This window comes from Mirounga leonina, unplaced genomic scaffold (assembly GCF_011800145.1).
Source record: "Mirounga leonina isolate KUSES-001 unplaced genomic scaffold, KU_Mleo_1.0 Mir_205, whole genome shotgun sequence".
Lineage (NCBI taxonomy): Eukaryota > Metazoa > Chordata > Mammalia > Carnivora > Phocidae > Mirounga > Mirounga leonina.
In genome coordinates this window covers 4,188-18,241 of record NW_023270515.1, presented here as the reverse complement: position 1 = coordinate 18,241, position 14,054 = coordinate 4,188, and the positions used below count along the sequence as shown (strand labels likewise).

Sequence of the window (14,054 nt, the reverse complement as noted above, 5' to 3'; positions counted from 1 at the left end):
TGGGTACTCCCTCCTTTGATGTGGTGGAAAGTTTCAATCCCACAAGCTCCTACCCACATGCAGGAACTCTCACCCTGGCTTAATCTCCTACCCTCCATAAAAGACAAGGCAGTCTCCTTTCACTGCTGTCTTAAGCTATTTTTGGATCATCTTGGGAGCATGCCTTTCTCACCCCACAAAACTTCATTTTGTCAGTAGTAAACATTTCCATACCCTCCTGGTGGATGCATGTATGGTATCATCAGTTTCAACACACCTGAACCAAATTTCAGGTAAGGTGTCCATCCACCTCTAGAAGACCTCTTTACAAGAATTTACTTAACTGGATGTGTCACTTTTGCCCTTCACTCTTTCCCTATTCCTGCTGGTGGTATAACAGCCAGCCCTCTTGCAATGCAGAGAAGCAAACCTGTGCTAAGAATGGCTGAGTAGAAAGAAGGAGGGAACCTAGGTCCCTGGTGACATTGTGAATTACCCTCCCATCCCTACACTGCCTGCTTCTGAGTCTCTCAAGTCATGAAAACCAGACAAATTTATTCAGTTGCTTGTAGCTGAAGACAGTTCCAACTATAGGACTGTGACTGAGTTGTTTCTTGACCTCATAAATGGAAATTAGTACTTTTTGCCAGGATGTGAACAAGTGAATATCAAAATATTTGAAATACCTAGGACTAAGTCATTCTCAGTGGAGTGTCCCTGTAACTAAGGGCATTTACTGGATCTTTTCTGGGCTGGATTCCTTTGGGGAGAAACAAGCCTACATAAGCTCATGGAGAGAACCTGTTTTCATAGTTGGAAAATGGTCTGGAAATTGGTCTACAGTAGAATTTGGGGAGAAGTTCAGAACGAAGCATTTTGGTTGGGAAGTCACCCATATATCTAACTCATACTGTGAATGTACCTAAGAGAACCAAAGTGTCAGGAAGAAAGGGGACTTCTTACTGAGTACCAATTCTTTCACTGGTAATGTGTTAGATGTGCAAAGAGAAGAGAATATAAGCTTCCTTCCCTTAACACTTGGTGGAGGAGTTAGTGCAAGCATGCTAAAAGGTCATGAAGGGAATGACAACAGTCTTCTTCAAATATAATTAGAATTTGATTTGGATAAATTGACACAAGAAGCAAGTGATGATGAAGAAAACCATGTGAGCCAGATACAGGAAACTGACTAAAGCTAGATCCCCATCACTTCCCTCAATAAGCTAAATAGTATGTCCCATCTTGACCTGGCAGCTAATGCAGAAAGGGGAGAGAGCTGGAGGCAAGCCCCCTGATGGTGTGGTTTTTCCATATAAGCAAGAAACAACACAGCATTTATTTTTTTGAAGAAATGAGTAAATACCAAGTTTATAGGCAAAAGGAAGTAACAATATAATTGCAGAATAAAAATGTTAAGATAGTCTAAATCACCTATCTTTACAAAAATGACATACTTATTCCAGAGATAATCATCTCTGACTGGAGCTCATCAAAGTTCCAAGTATTTTATCTTCGCATTTCTCTTTGTTGTCGGTAAAAATTAACAGACAACTTCCAGAGTGCATCACAGACTGATAGCCACTGACGTGAAGCAGTTTTTAAAAGTAGTTTTAAGTACTCACTATCTTAGTATTTTTGACAGTCCATATGTCAGAGATAAGATGATAAACATTCATGTTGTTGATAGAGTGAGCACACAATCAAAGAAAACAAGGAGGAAATTCCCCTTAACAAGGCTCCCATCACAGCCCTGCCTGGGGTAGCCGTGGGAGTGTCTATACCTTCTTTTGCAGGAGTAACAAATAAGCTCAAATTTCAGCTCAACTTTTTGGGCAAAAGAAGAGAGTTTAGTCAAAGCCTGAAGCAGTTTGTTGACAGATTTTCTAACAAACAAAGGCAAAAGGAAAAGGGAGGAAACTTCCTAAACTGCTTCAGGAAAAGCCCCAAACAAGAGTCTCTGTGTCCAAAAACCTGTTAAATCTACTGAAACTATTTCTGACCTATTGATTTTTTCTGGAAAGTGAAGGTCTCAGTTAAACTCCCAGCATTTCTTGATTTTAGCAGGAAACTACTTTATGTGAGTGTCTGGACATCACTCTCTGCTGAAGCATGGAGAAAGTGATCTAGCAACACACCCAACCTGCCTGACAGGTACTGCCTCTACCTGGATGGCTTATTCATGAGTCCGAAAACACCTCTGTTGTCAGTCTTGCATTTTATTTCATTCCTAAACTTGTCAGACTTGGGATGCTGAACAAATTTGAAAATTCAGAAATATGAATCATTGTAAACACCAGTCACTCACTACTCAGCTTTCCAAATAGCAGATGTCTTTATGCATAAACTCCCATTTATTGAAATGTTTATATAGGCAAGAAGGAACTCTATAATAAAACTAATGACAGCACTCAAGCTGGGTCTCTATAACCACAGGAATATCAGACATCGAAGCTTTGGCTGTAATGGTTTCAGGGCATTGCTGGCCTGTTAAAAAATGTGAAGCACTCTTTCATGAATTGGAGATCTTTAGACCCAGCCTTAGTCAGTCCTTCAAAGAGATCAAAAAGTCATGAAGTTCCTTAATTGCCTTCGTTATATCTTGCTGGAAAGAAGTCTCATTTGGGTGTTTCTTTTTCATCTATGTGGAACCCAGGGCTGCAGTAACTAATCACTTCACCATATTGTGTAGAACTTTTATTCAAAATATGATTCAGGGCTTATTACATGTATTAATGTAATATATCTGACTATGACGGCATAAAGGAGGTAGAAGGGAACAAAGCCGTGTTGCAGTGAGGAGATGACACAGATGGTAACTTGTATCTACAGGAACAAATGAAGAGAACAAGAAATGAACAGTACAAAGATTGATATAATAAAGTCTTTAGATATATACTTTCCCTTCTTAGCTTCCTTAAAAGATATAAAATTATATAAAGTAATAATTACAGCTATTTATCGTTGTGCTTGTAACATATAGAGAGATAATATGTATAACAATGATATTATCAAAAAAGGGGAAAGAAGAGCTTTGTAAGAGAAAAGTATCTATGTCTCACTGGTATTAAGTTAGTATGAGTCTAAAGTCAATTTTGGTAAGTCAAGACATATACCATAAACCCTAGAAATTAACTTACTCTAGGCCACTAAGAAAATAACTAAAAATATAGTTGAAAAGTCATCAGAGGACTTAAACTATTATACTAAAATATGCATTTAATGCAAAAGAGAATAGTAAAGGAGGAATAGAGGAACAAAATGTGACAGGAGACTTACAGGAGGCAAAAAGTAAAATGGAAGATGTAAATTCAATATTAAATGGGAATGGATTAAACAGTCTAATCAAAAGGCAGAAATTGCTGGATTGGGTAAGAAAACATGATTCAAGTATATGCTGTCTACAGAATGCAAACTTTGGTTTCAATAATACAAATAGGTTGAAAATAAAAAGGATGGAAAAAGATATACCATGCAAACAACAACCAGAAAAGAATTACTAATATCGGGGAAAATAGATTTGAGGGCCAAAAAAATATATATTACTGGAGATGAACAGGATATTTTATAAAGATGAAAGTGTCAATTGATCAGAAAAATATAATAATTGAAAACATATGCAAACTAGCACAAGTGCCCCATAACACATGAAGCAAAAACTGACAGAATCAAAGAAGAAATAGACAATTCAACAATAATAGCTGATGACTCCTCTATCCCACTTTCAATAATGTATAGAACAACTAGGAAGTAGGTCAAAAGGATATGGACTTGAATGACACTATAAACAAACAAGAACTAACAAACATTTATAGACCATTTTACTTAACAATAGAATATATATTTTTCTCAAGTGCACAGGGAACACTATCCCAGAAAGACCATATGCTAGGTTCAGTAAATTTCAAAGGCTGGAAATCATGTAAAGTATGTTCTCTGAACCACAGTGGAGTGAAATTAGAAATTTATAATAAAAAGTAATTTGAGAAATTAACAAATATCTGGAAATTAAACAGCACATCCCTAAAAAACAAAGAATAAATCACAAAGGAAATTAAGAAATCCTTTGAGATGAATAAAAACTAAACACAGCATATCAAAACATACAGGATACAAGTAAAGCGACACTTATAAGGAAATGCATTGCCATAAACACCTGCATTGAAAAGGGAGAACGATCTCAAATCAATAACCCAAACTTCACCTTAAGACACTGGAAAAACAAGAGAAAACTGAAGCTGAAGTAAGCACAGGGAGTAAATAGTAAAAATTAGAGTGGAAATTAATGAAATGGAGATGAGAAAAAACATGTAAAAATTAATTAAACCAAAAGTTAGTTCCTTGAAAAGCCCAACAAAATTGACAAAGCTTTGACTAGATTGACTAAGAGAAAGAATTAAAAACTCAAATTATTAAAATCAAAAATGAAAAAGCAGATTAGTCAACATTACCAATCTTATAGAAATAAAAATGATTATAAGGGAATAGTATGAACTGCTCTGTGTCATGGGCATGTACGACATGGACAAGTTCTTAGAAAGACACAAACTACTGCAATTGACTCAAGAAGAAACAAAATCGGAATACACATATAACAAGTAAAAAGATTAAATTACTAACTAAAAAGCTTCTTGCAAAGAAAGGCCCTGGCCCAGATGACTTGACTAGTACATTTTACCAAACATTTAAACAAAAATTAATAGCAGCTATTCAAGGGGCACCTAGGTGGCTCAGTCAGTTAAGCGTCCAACTCTTGATTTCAGCTCAGGTCATGATCTCAGGGTCATATGATCCAGCCCTACATTGTCAGGGTCTGCACTGGGTATAGAGCCTGCTTAAGATTCTGTCTCTCCCTCTGCCCCTACTCCCCCCAAAATAAAAAAGAATAAATAGCAACTATTCAAAAATTATTTGAGCAAATAGAAAAGGAGGGAGCAATTTTCAATTCATTCTATGAGACTAGTATTACACAAATACAAAAACCAAACAAATACATCATAAGAAAACTCTTAAAACTACAGACCAATGTCTTTTATGAATACAGACCAAAAAAATCCTCAGCAAAATACCAGCAAACTGAGTCCAGCAACATATAAAAAGAATTATCCACGATGACCAAGTGGAATATATCCCCAAAATGTAAGGCTGGTTTAACATCCAACAATCAATCAATGTAACACACCATATTGATAAAATAAAGGACAAAACCACATGATCATTTCAAAAGAACAGAAAAAGCATTTGACAAAACCTAACACCCATTCATGATAAAGCAACAACAACAACAAAACACTCAACAAACGAGGAAGAGACTAAACTCTCTTCAACACAATAAAGGACATCAAAAAAAAAAAATCCACAGATAAGATTATACTTAATGATGAAAGATTGAATGCTTCTTCCCCAAGACTGGGAATAATACCAACATGTCCATTCTCACCATGTGTATTTGACATTATACTGGAGGGTCTGGCTTGGGAAATTAGGCAAGCAAAAGGAAGAAAACCCATCTGGATTGTAAAGGAAGAAGGAAAATTATCTCTATTTGCATATGGCATTATCTTGTATGTATAAAATCCTAAAGAATCCACTAAAAAATCATGAGTTCAGCAAGATTGCAGGATAAAAGATCAATTTACAAACATCAATTTTATTGTTATATGCTAGCAATGAACAACCTGAAAATGACATTAAGAAAGCAATTCCATTTTTGATAACATCAGAAATATTTAGGAATAAATTTAACAAAAATAGTGTAAGACTTACATACCGAAAACTACAAAAAATTGTTGAAAAGAATTAAAAGCAAAATAAATGAGAAAGTATTTCATGTTCATGGATTGAAAGACTTTATATTGTTAAAATGGCAATATTCCTCAAATTGATCTGCAGATTCAATGCAGTGCCTACCAAAATCTCAGCTGGTTGTGTTTCAGAAATTGACAATTTACATGAAAATCCAAAGGACAAAGAATAGCTAGCACAATATTGAAAAAGACCAAAGTTGAGGAACTCACACTTCCTGATTTCAAAACTTGTTACAAAACTACAACAAACAAGACAGTAGAGTACTGGAATAAGGACAGATCAATAAAATAGAATAGAGGCCCCAAATAAACTCTCACATTTTTTATCAGTTAGTTTCAACAAGCAGTCATGATAGTTCAATGGGGCCAGAAAAGTCTTTTTGACAAATCTTGCTGGCAGAACTGGATGTCCACTTGCAACAGAATGAAGTTGGATGCCTTTGTTACACTACCACCAAAAAATGAACTCAAAATAGACTATAGAGCTACATGCAAGAGCTAAAATTATATGACTCTTGAGAGGAAACATGAAAGTAAGGCTTTAAATATCATGTAAAAAAAATCCATAAGTAACAAAAGGAAAAAATAGATACATTGGAACTTAGCAAAATTGAAAACTTTTATGTTGCAAATCACACTAAGAAAGTGAAAACACAACCCACAGAATGAAAGAAAATATTTTCAAATCACATATCTGATAAGGGACTTGTGTCTATATTTTTAGCAACTCAATAATAAAAAATAACAGAATTTAAAAAACGGGTGATTGATCTGAATGACATTTCTTCAGAGAAGATAAGCAGCTGGTCAATAAGCACATGAAAAGATGCTCAACATCATTAGTCATTAGGGAAATGCACATCAAAACCACGATGAGTTATCACTTGGCACCCACTAGGATAATGATCATGAAAAAGACATGGAATGTGAAGAAATTGGAAGCTCCTATGTTCCTGGTGGTGATGCAGAGTGGTTGTACTAGCTTGTGAAACAGTTTGGCAGTTCCTCAAAATGGGAAACATAGAGTTATATGATCTAGTAATTCTATTCCTGGGTATGGGCCCAAGAGAAATGAAAACACACATTCACACAAGAACTTGTACATGAATGTTCAAGCAGCACTATTCAAAATTGCCAAAGAGTAGAAATAACCCAAATGCCATCCACCGATGAATGCATAAGTGAGATATAGTTTATTTACATACCATGTTATTCATCAGTAAAAAAGGGATGAATTACTGACACGTGCCACAATATGGATGAACCTTGAAAACATGATGCTAAGTGAAAGAAACCAGACACAAAAAGTCACATACCATATAATTCCATTGATATGAGATATACACAACAGGCAAGTCTGTAGAGAGCACAAGTAGATTGTTGATTGTCTAGGGCTTGGAGAGAGGGGATGGGAAGGGCAGTGACATGATGACGAAAGTGGATGAAAATGTAACTTCTTCAACTTTACATCAAAATGTAAAATTGATTGTGATGATTGCACAAGTCTGTGAACAAACAACATTGAATGACACACTCTAAATGTGTACATGTTTTGGTATGTGAATGATATCTCAATAAAGGTGTTAAAAAATCTAATCCATATAAATCAGTCATGTAGTATGAGTTTGGTTTCCTTAGAAAAATTATTACAGGAGCATTTTTCAATGTGTTGCCACTGTTGACATTTTGGGCTAAGTCATTATTTGTCACTGGGGAGTGTCCCTTTGTCCTGTGCATTGTAGGATGCTTGGTTGTATCCTTGGCCTCTACCCACCAGGAGCCAGCAATGTCCCTTCCCCCAGGTATGACAACCAAAACTATCTCTGACAAATGTCCCTGGGGGGTGCAAACTGTTCCCACTTGAGAACCACTGTGCGGCGTGCTTAACAGCAGTAACTGTACAAAATCAACATTTCAGCTCTTACTAACCCTTTAGGCTGCTAGAAACTTAAACACTGACCCTTTATTTCTCACAACAAAACTAAAGAATAGATTGTTTTCGTTACTTTCAACTTTTGTCCTGGTGCTCAAGGGGAAGCCAGTGAGGACCACGGTCTAGGTGCAATTACAACTTTCCACAGATTGGTGCCTGCACTGTGTTTCTATTTAACTGCTATACTCGGGGTTATAATTTAGCCTGTGTCTAATGAAATGTTAAATTTGCTTGCCACACGTTTAGTAGATAGTCCTCTTAAATAAGAAAATATTTAGAGAAGTAGAAATGCATTTATCTTTTATTCTATTATTGGTTATAGAGTAAATATCATGAATATCTATGCAAAGTAAGAAAAAAACCAAGCAGGATTCCATGGAGATTTAAATAAAAATGTTTCACTTGAATTTAATTGTTTTTGGCAACTTAGCCAAGTGAACTTCTCAGTCTGTATTCAAGGAGCCCCACAAAAACTCCAATGATTGTAAAACATGAAAGTTGATTTCCAAATAAAGCAAGAAGGCATGTGATTGATTCTACCACTGCTTAACACAAAGCTGAAAAGGAACGAATGAGAAAGATTAATCATCTTGAAACCCCAGGAGAGGCCAGAATCAGAACTGTGAGTCCCGGGGAGAAAAAAAAAAATGAGAAAAATGTGATGAATGTGACAAGAGGGTGTTGAATCAGTCACTGATAAAAGGGAATGGGTCACTCCCTCACCGAGTTGCAGCAATAGAAATAAATAAGGAAAGCCAAGAGCCAATGCAATGGGAAAACATGTCGATTTTATGCACATATCCTCACAAACACATTACTCACCACCGAGTAGTAATGCTCATCATCATGTACTCACTTCATGCTATGAAAATTGGATGTCTCAGATTGACTGACTTTCCCTCCACAGCAAAATCATGCAGTCTTTCCACTGCTGACCTCCCATGCTAATGTAATACCCCACCGTGTCCTCCCGGAAGTCTAGAAAGGACATCAGGATGGGGGTGGGTGGGTGGCAGGTGGTCTGGGGAGTGCCCTCTGCCTTTCCACATTGTCCTGGATCAGCCAGGAGCTCAGCCAGTATTTTCCAGCTCATTTGTGTTAGTGATTTCTTGCCTTATTTCTTTTTCCAATCTATCCGATTCAAAGAAACGGACACCATCAAAGTCGCACTCCCATCCTAAACTTTACCCTCACACCCTGATCTGAATAACTTGGCATCACCTTGTTTCCTCTTCTTTTTTTTTTTTTTAATATTTTATTTATTTATTTGCGAGAGAGAGAATGAGAGACAGAGAGCATGAGAGGGGGAGGATCAGAGGGAGAAGCAGACTCCCTGCCGAGCAGGGACCCTGATGCGGGACTTGATCCAGGGACTCCAGGATCATGACCTGAGCCAAAGGCAGTCGCTTAACCAACTGAGCCACCCAGGCGCCCCAGCTTGTTTCCTCTTCTTGTGACTAAATCTTATCCTGGACTTTTTAATCTTAAAGTTCTGCCCGCTCTCTCATGCTGAGCTTCCAGTTCCAAAAGCCCGAATGACCGTGGCCACGTGCTAGGAGAACGGGAGGCCTCTAGCCACCAAGCTGTCTGCCGTGCAAAGCCATTCTGCACCCTTCTTGGCTTTAACACTTACCACTCAGACTGGTCCTGTTTTGTTCCTCTGGGAAATCCTGGACTCCAGTGTTGAGGGCAGGAGAGGATGAGGAAGCCCTCTACGCAGAGCGTGTGTGAACGCTGGGTGTGTGAGCCCTCACCTGCGTGTGTCTCTCTGTTGCTACGTGTGGAGTGCGAAGTAGAATGAGAACTTCCAGTCCTCTAAAGGAAGGCACCAGGGCCGTGGATGTTAAAGCTCTTCTCCGCAGACTTTCTAGTCTCACAAGGAATTTCTTCCACGTCTTGGAGTTGACAGGAATTGGACAAGCCTTGGTCTTACCACAACCCAGCGCATTGGGCAATCTAAGGGCGGGACTCTCCCTCAACGTTGGGGTTGCCAGTTCAGTAGGGCCTGAAGTTCCTTTTCTGAAAAGGAAAGTCCATGCTGTGGCAAAACTGACAAAACATGGTTTTTTGTTTGTTTGTTTTGTATTTGGGGGGGGGTCCACTTTTAATCAACCTGAGTAAGCAAAAAAAAAAAAAAAGTGTGTTATCATCAAAGAAAGAATCACCTGGTTAAAATGTTCCATAAAATGCAGACTTTCCCCCAGTTTGGATATTTTCCCCTCTTTGTCCTCCTGCTCTGCTGTTGGGACAACCACTTTTTTTTTTTTTTTTTTGAGGAAGTTGAACAAAATTTAAATAGAGTTGTGCTGGCGTATTTTCCTGTGTTGTTCAGGAGAGATTAAAATACATCAACTTTCCTGACTGCTTCAAACTTCATGCAACTCCAGCCCTCCATCAAAATTCTCCTTTTAATGATAAATGGTTCTCTTAGGATTCTGAGCCTCACAGAGGATGGTTATATTTTCGCCATCTACTGAGTGTTGGTGGAACTGCATTTGCTGCTGCAAGCCATAGTATCCTTGTTCTGTGCCCAACGCTTCCAAGAAAAGAGAGGTCTCAGCAATGATGAACAATTTAGGAAACACAAATATATAATATATCACTTAGAGCATCAAGAGGGACACCTGAGATGTTAATCTTATTTTTAGAAGTATTTTTTTTTTTCCAGAAGAGGATATGTCCCATATCTTAACTCTCCAGTTCTTCTTTGTGTTGAATCTAAGGCAACATCCCTGAGACCAGGTTGGATAATAATGTAGGTCAGGTTGTAAATCTTGTGCTCCAAATATTTAAAAATACCACATAGCATTAAAACAAAACAAGGCAAAACTCAAAAGAGGTGCCAGAAACATGTGACTTGATACTAAAGCAGATGGGAGGGAGTGGAGTGGATTTTGGTTTTGGAAATGCAGGAACCTAAATCTTCAATACCCAAACAGGGACAGAAGTTGAGGTCTTGGAACCAGACAAAGCAAGAGCAGGAACTGAGATTACCCCATTAGGACCAGACTGTGAAAGCTGGACTGGAAAATCACCTACCCATTAGTACAGGGCTATGACAAGGAAGACTATCTCTTTCTGTCTGGATGTGGGTGCAAAGGTAGAAATATCCTTAAGAATCCAGCAGCATAGCCCTTTCTAATCACAAAGTTAGGGTTCAAATATGCATTCCCCCACTCTGTCCAGGAATTCCCCAGCTATGAAATAAGCATAAAACTTGTTCCAGACCAGTGTGCCCCTTTGGAATCTTAGCAGATAAGCAAAAACAAAACAAAACAAAACAAAACAAAAAAAACAAAAACAAAAAACAAAACAACAAAAAACAAAAAACAAAAAACAAAAACAAAAAAACCCTCTCTTGAGAAAAACTCTGATAACCCAGACCACATGAAAAAAAAAGCAAACCCCAATGAAGATTAGTTCCCATTAAAAAAAAAATAAAATATGCAAGGACACAATACACTCTATAAGGGGGTGAGGAGGCACGCATTAAATATCAGAATTAGAATTCTAGTAGCAAGGATATAAGAAGACAATTGAAAGAGAATATAAGATAAGTGTGTTTAAAATGATTAAAGATATAGGTTAAAAAATGCTAGTGAAAAGGAAAACAGATTGGGAAAAACCAAGCTATGTCTTTGTGAAATAAAATGCAGTTACTGAAATTAAAATCTCAGTTGGCAGGCCAAGTTAACGGAAGAGATATGGCTGAAGAGAATATTCGTGAACTGGAAGACAGATATGAGAAAATTACTAACAATGCAGCAGGGAGAGAGAAAGAAATGAGAAATATGAGAGGATAAATAACTCTAAGAAAATAGAAAGAAAATAGAAAAAGTAAGGCAGATGCAAAATTCAAGGAAATAATTGTTGAGAATTTTCTAAAGCAGACAGAGAAAGACAAATACCATGTGATTTCACTTATATGTGGAATCCAAGAAACCAACCAACCGAACAACCACACAAGCACAAACTTGAATATAGAGAACAAACTGATGGTTATCAGAGGGGAGGTGGGTGGAGGGATGGGTAAAATAGGTAAAGGGGAGTAAGATGTACACACTTCCAGTTACAAAATAAATACATCATGGAGATGAAAAGTACAGTATCGGAAATAAAGTCAATAATATTGTAATAAAGTATGGTGACAGACATCAGGGCGAGCACTGAATAATGTACAGAATTGTCAAATCAATATGTTGTACACTTGGAACTAATACAACATTGTATGTCAATTACATTTCAGTAATTTAAAAAATTGTTAAAGTCTTTTAAAAAAGAGAAAAGAGAGAGGACACTCAGACTCAAGAGACACACTGAGTTTGGAGCAGAAAGATATGAATTTAAATCCACCCCTGGACATATTGCAGCAAAGATAAAATATTAAAAAGTACCAGAGAGAAAAGCAGACCAACTACAAGGGAACAACAACTAGTGTAGTATAAAGCAGAGTTCTCAAAAGCAATAAGAGAGATCAGAAGATAGTGAAGTAACAGAGTTAAGGTGCTGAGGGGAAAATATCAGCATAGAATTTTATATACAACCAAGCTATTCTTCAGGAGTAAGGATGGAATAACATTTTCATTTATTTATTTTTTTAAGATTTCATTTATTTATTTATTTATTTAAGAGAGAGAAAACACAAGTAGGGGAGGGGCAGAGGGAGAGGAAGAGAATCTCAAGCAGATTCCTCGCTCAGGGTGGAGCCCCATGGGGGGCTTGATATCGTGACCCTGGGATCATGACCTAATCTGAAATCAAGAGTCAGACACTCAACCGACTGAGCTACCCAGGCCCCCCCAGTAACATTTTTATTTTTAGCTTTTTTATTTATATAAATATAATTATATCATACATACAACATATATGATATATTTTTATTTATATAAAACCTGAGTAAGAACTACAAACTTAATTGAATATGCAAATAACTACAAGTGATTTAGGGACCACTAAAAAAATTGCAACTAAATATAAAGCATAATGATGAGGCCCAGCTATATCAGGAGATGAGCCCAGCATGGAACGTGGGAGGGAGTGATCTGGACTTAAGTCAAGCACCTGTGTTTCTCCAGTTCATGAGAACGGCTGAGACAATCATTAACATTAGAACCCAGTTAAGAATGCATACTAAATATTTAAGTGTTACCAGTGAAAGACCAGAAGTACAATATATAACTTACAAGAGTAGACAAGAGGGAATTTTAGAAAAAATAAAACAAAAAAACTTAATTTCTAAAAGAAAGGGAAGCGGGACAAGAGAAGAAGCAAAAAATCATGATACCTATAAAACTTAAATGGACATGGTAAAAATTAATTTTTTAAAAGACTAAAATGGGCTGAGTTTATCAATTAAAAGATAGGGATTTTCAGTTTTGAGTTAAAAAATCCAACTATGCTGTTTAAACTAAAAAAGTAAAGATACAAAAAAGATGGAAGAAAACTAATGTAGTTATTCATGGCAGACAAATAAGCTTTAAGGTAAAAAACAAAATAACACGAAAAATATTATCAGAAATCAAGAGGGTCACCACATCATGAAAGAAGAATAATTCAAGAAAAAATATGTAAAGATTCTGAAATTATGTGTATCAGACTACAGGCCTGAAATAAAAACAGTCAAGATGAGGAAATTATCAGGTTAAAACTGAAATATCAGCCAGAAGAACTGAAAATTTTAACACATCCATCTCAGAAAAACAGATGAAATAAAAGAAATAATTAGGTATAAAAAGCATTTTAAGTGAAAGAATTAACAACTTGACGTAGTTAGCATCCATGGAAACCCTATCATAATGAGAGAACATAACGCTTTTATGCATCTATGAACATGCAAAAGTTGACCTTGTAATAAGTCACAAAGCAAATCTTTAAAATACCAAAGAACTTCTATAATGAGACCATGTTTTTTGGCACAATGTTTTTAAAAATAGAAAATAATTATTGGAATCAATTTAAAACATATGTTTTAGACATTTGGAAGTTTAAAAACACACTTCTAAATAAACCTGGCTTATAGAACGGGTCAAAGTGGATGATGGTTAGAAATGCATGAACTAGGTGTTATACTGACCTAATGAATCACTGAACATTATATCAAAAACTACTGATGTACTATACCTTAGCTAATTGAATTTAAATTAAAAAATTAAATTAAATTTAAAAAAAAGAAATGCATGAAAATACAACCACTACATCCCAAAAATGGAGCAGTATTTTGAAGGAAATATATCGACTTCTGTAGGAATATGTATCACAGTCATTAGCGAAAAAAAGAGCAAGTCTTAAAATTAATGACCTATGTAGTCAGTGTGAGAAGTTAGAAGTTAGAAAAAGGA

General features: G+C 36.5%; 1 protein-coding gene across 2 annotated transcripts in view; it reads right to left on the bottom strand.

The window, feature by feature from the left end:
* The window catches only part of KCNJ15 (potassium inwardly rectifying channel subfamily J member 15), a 76,011-nt gene extending 66,389 nt beyond the window's left edge, over positions 1-9,622 (bottom strand). The window contains exon 1 of one of the 2 annotated variants that reach the window (XM_035028855.1): positions 9,350-9,622. The gene's annotated coding sequence lies outside the window, so the exon portion shown is untranslated. The remainder of the gene's footprint in view (positions 1-9,349) is intronic. The other variant, XM_035028860.1, reaches the window with a different exon arrangement.
* Positions 9,623-14,054: the final 4,432 nt, after the last annotated feature.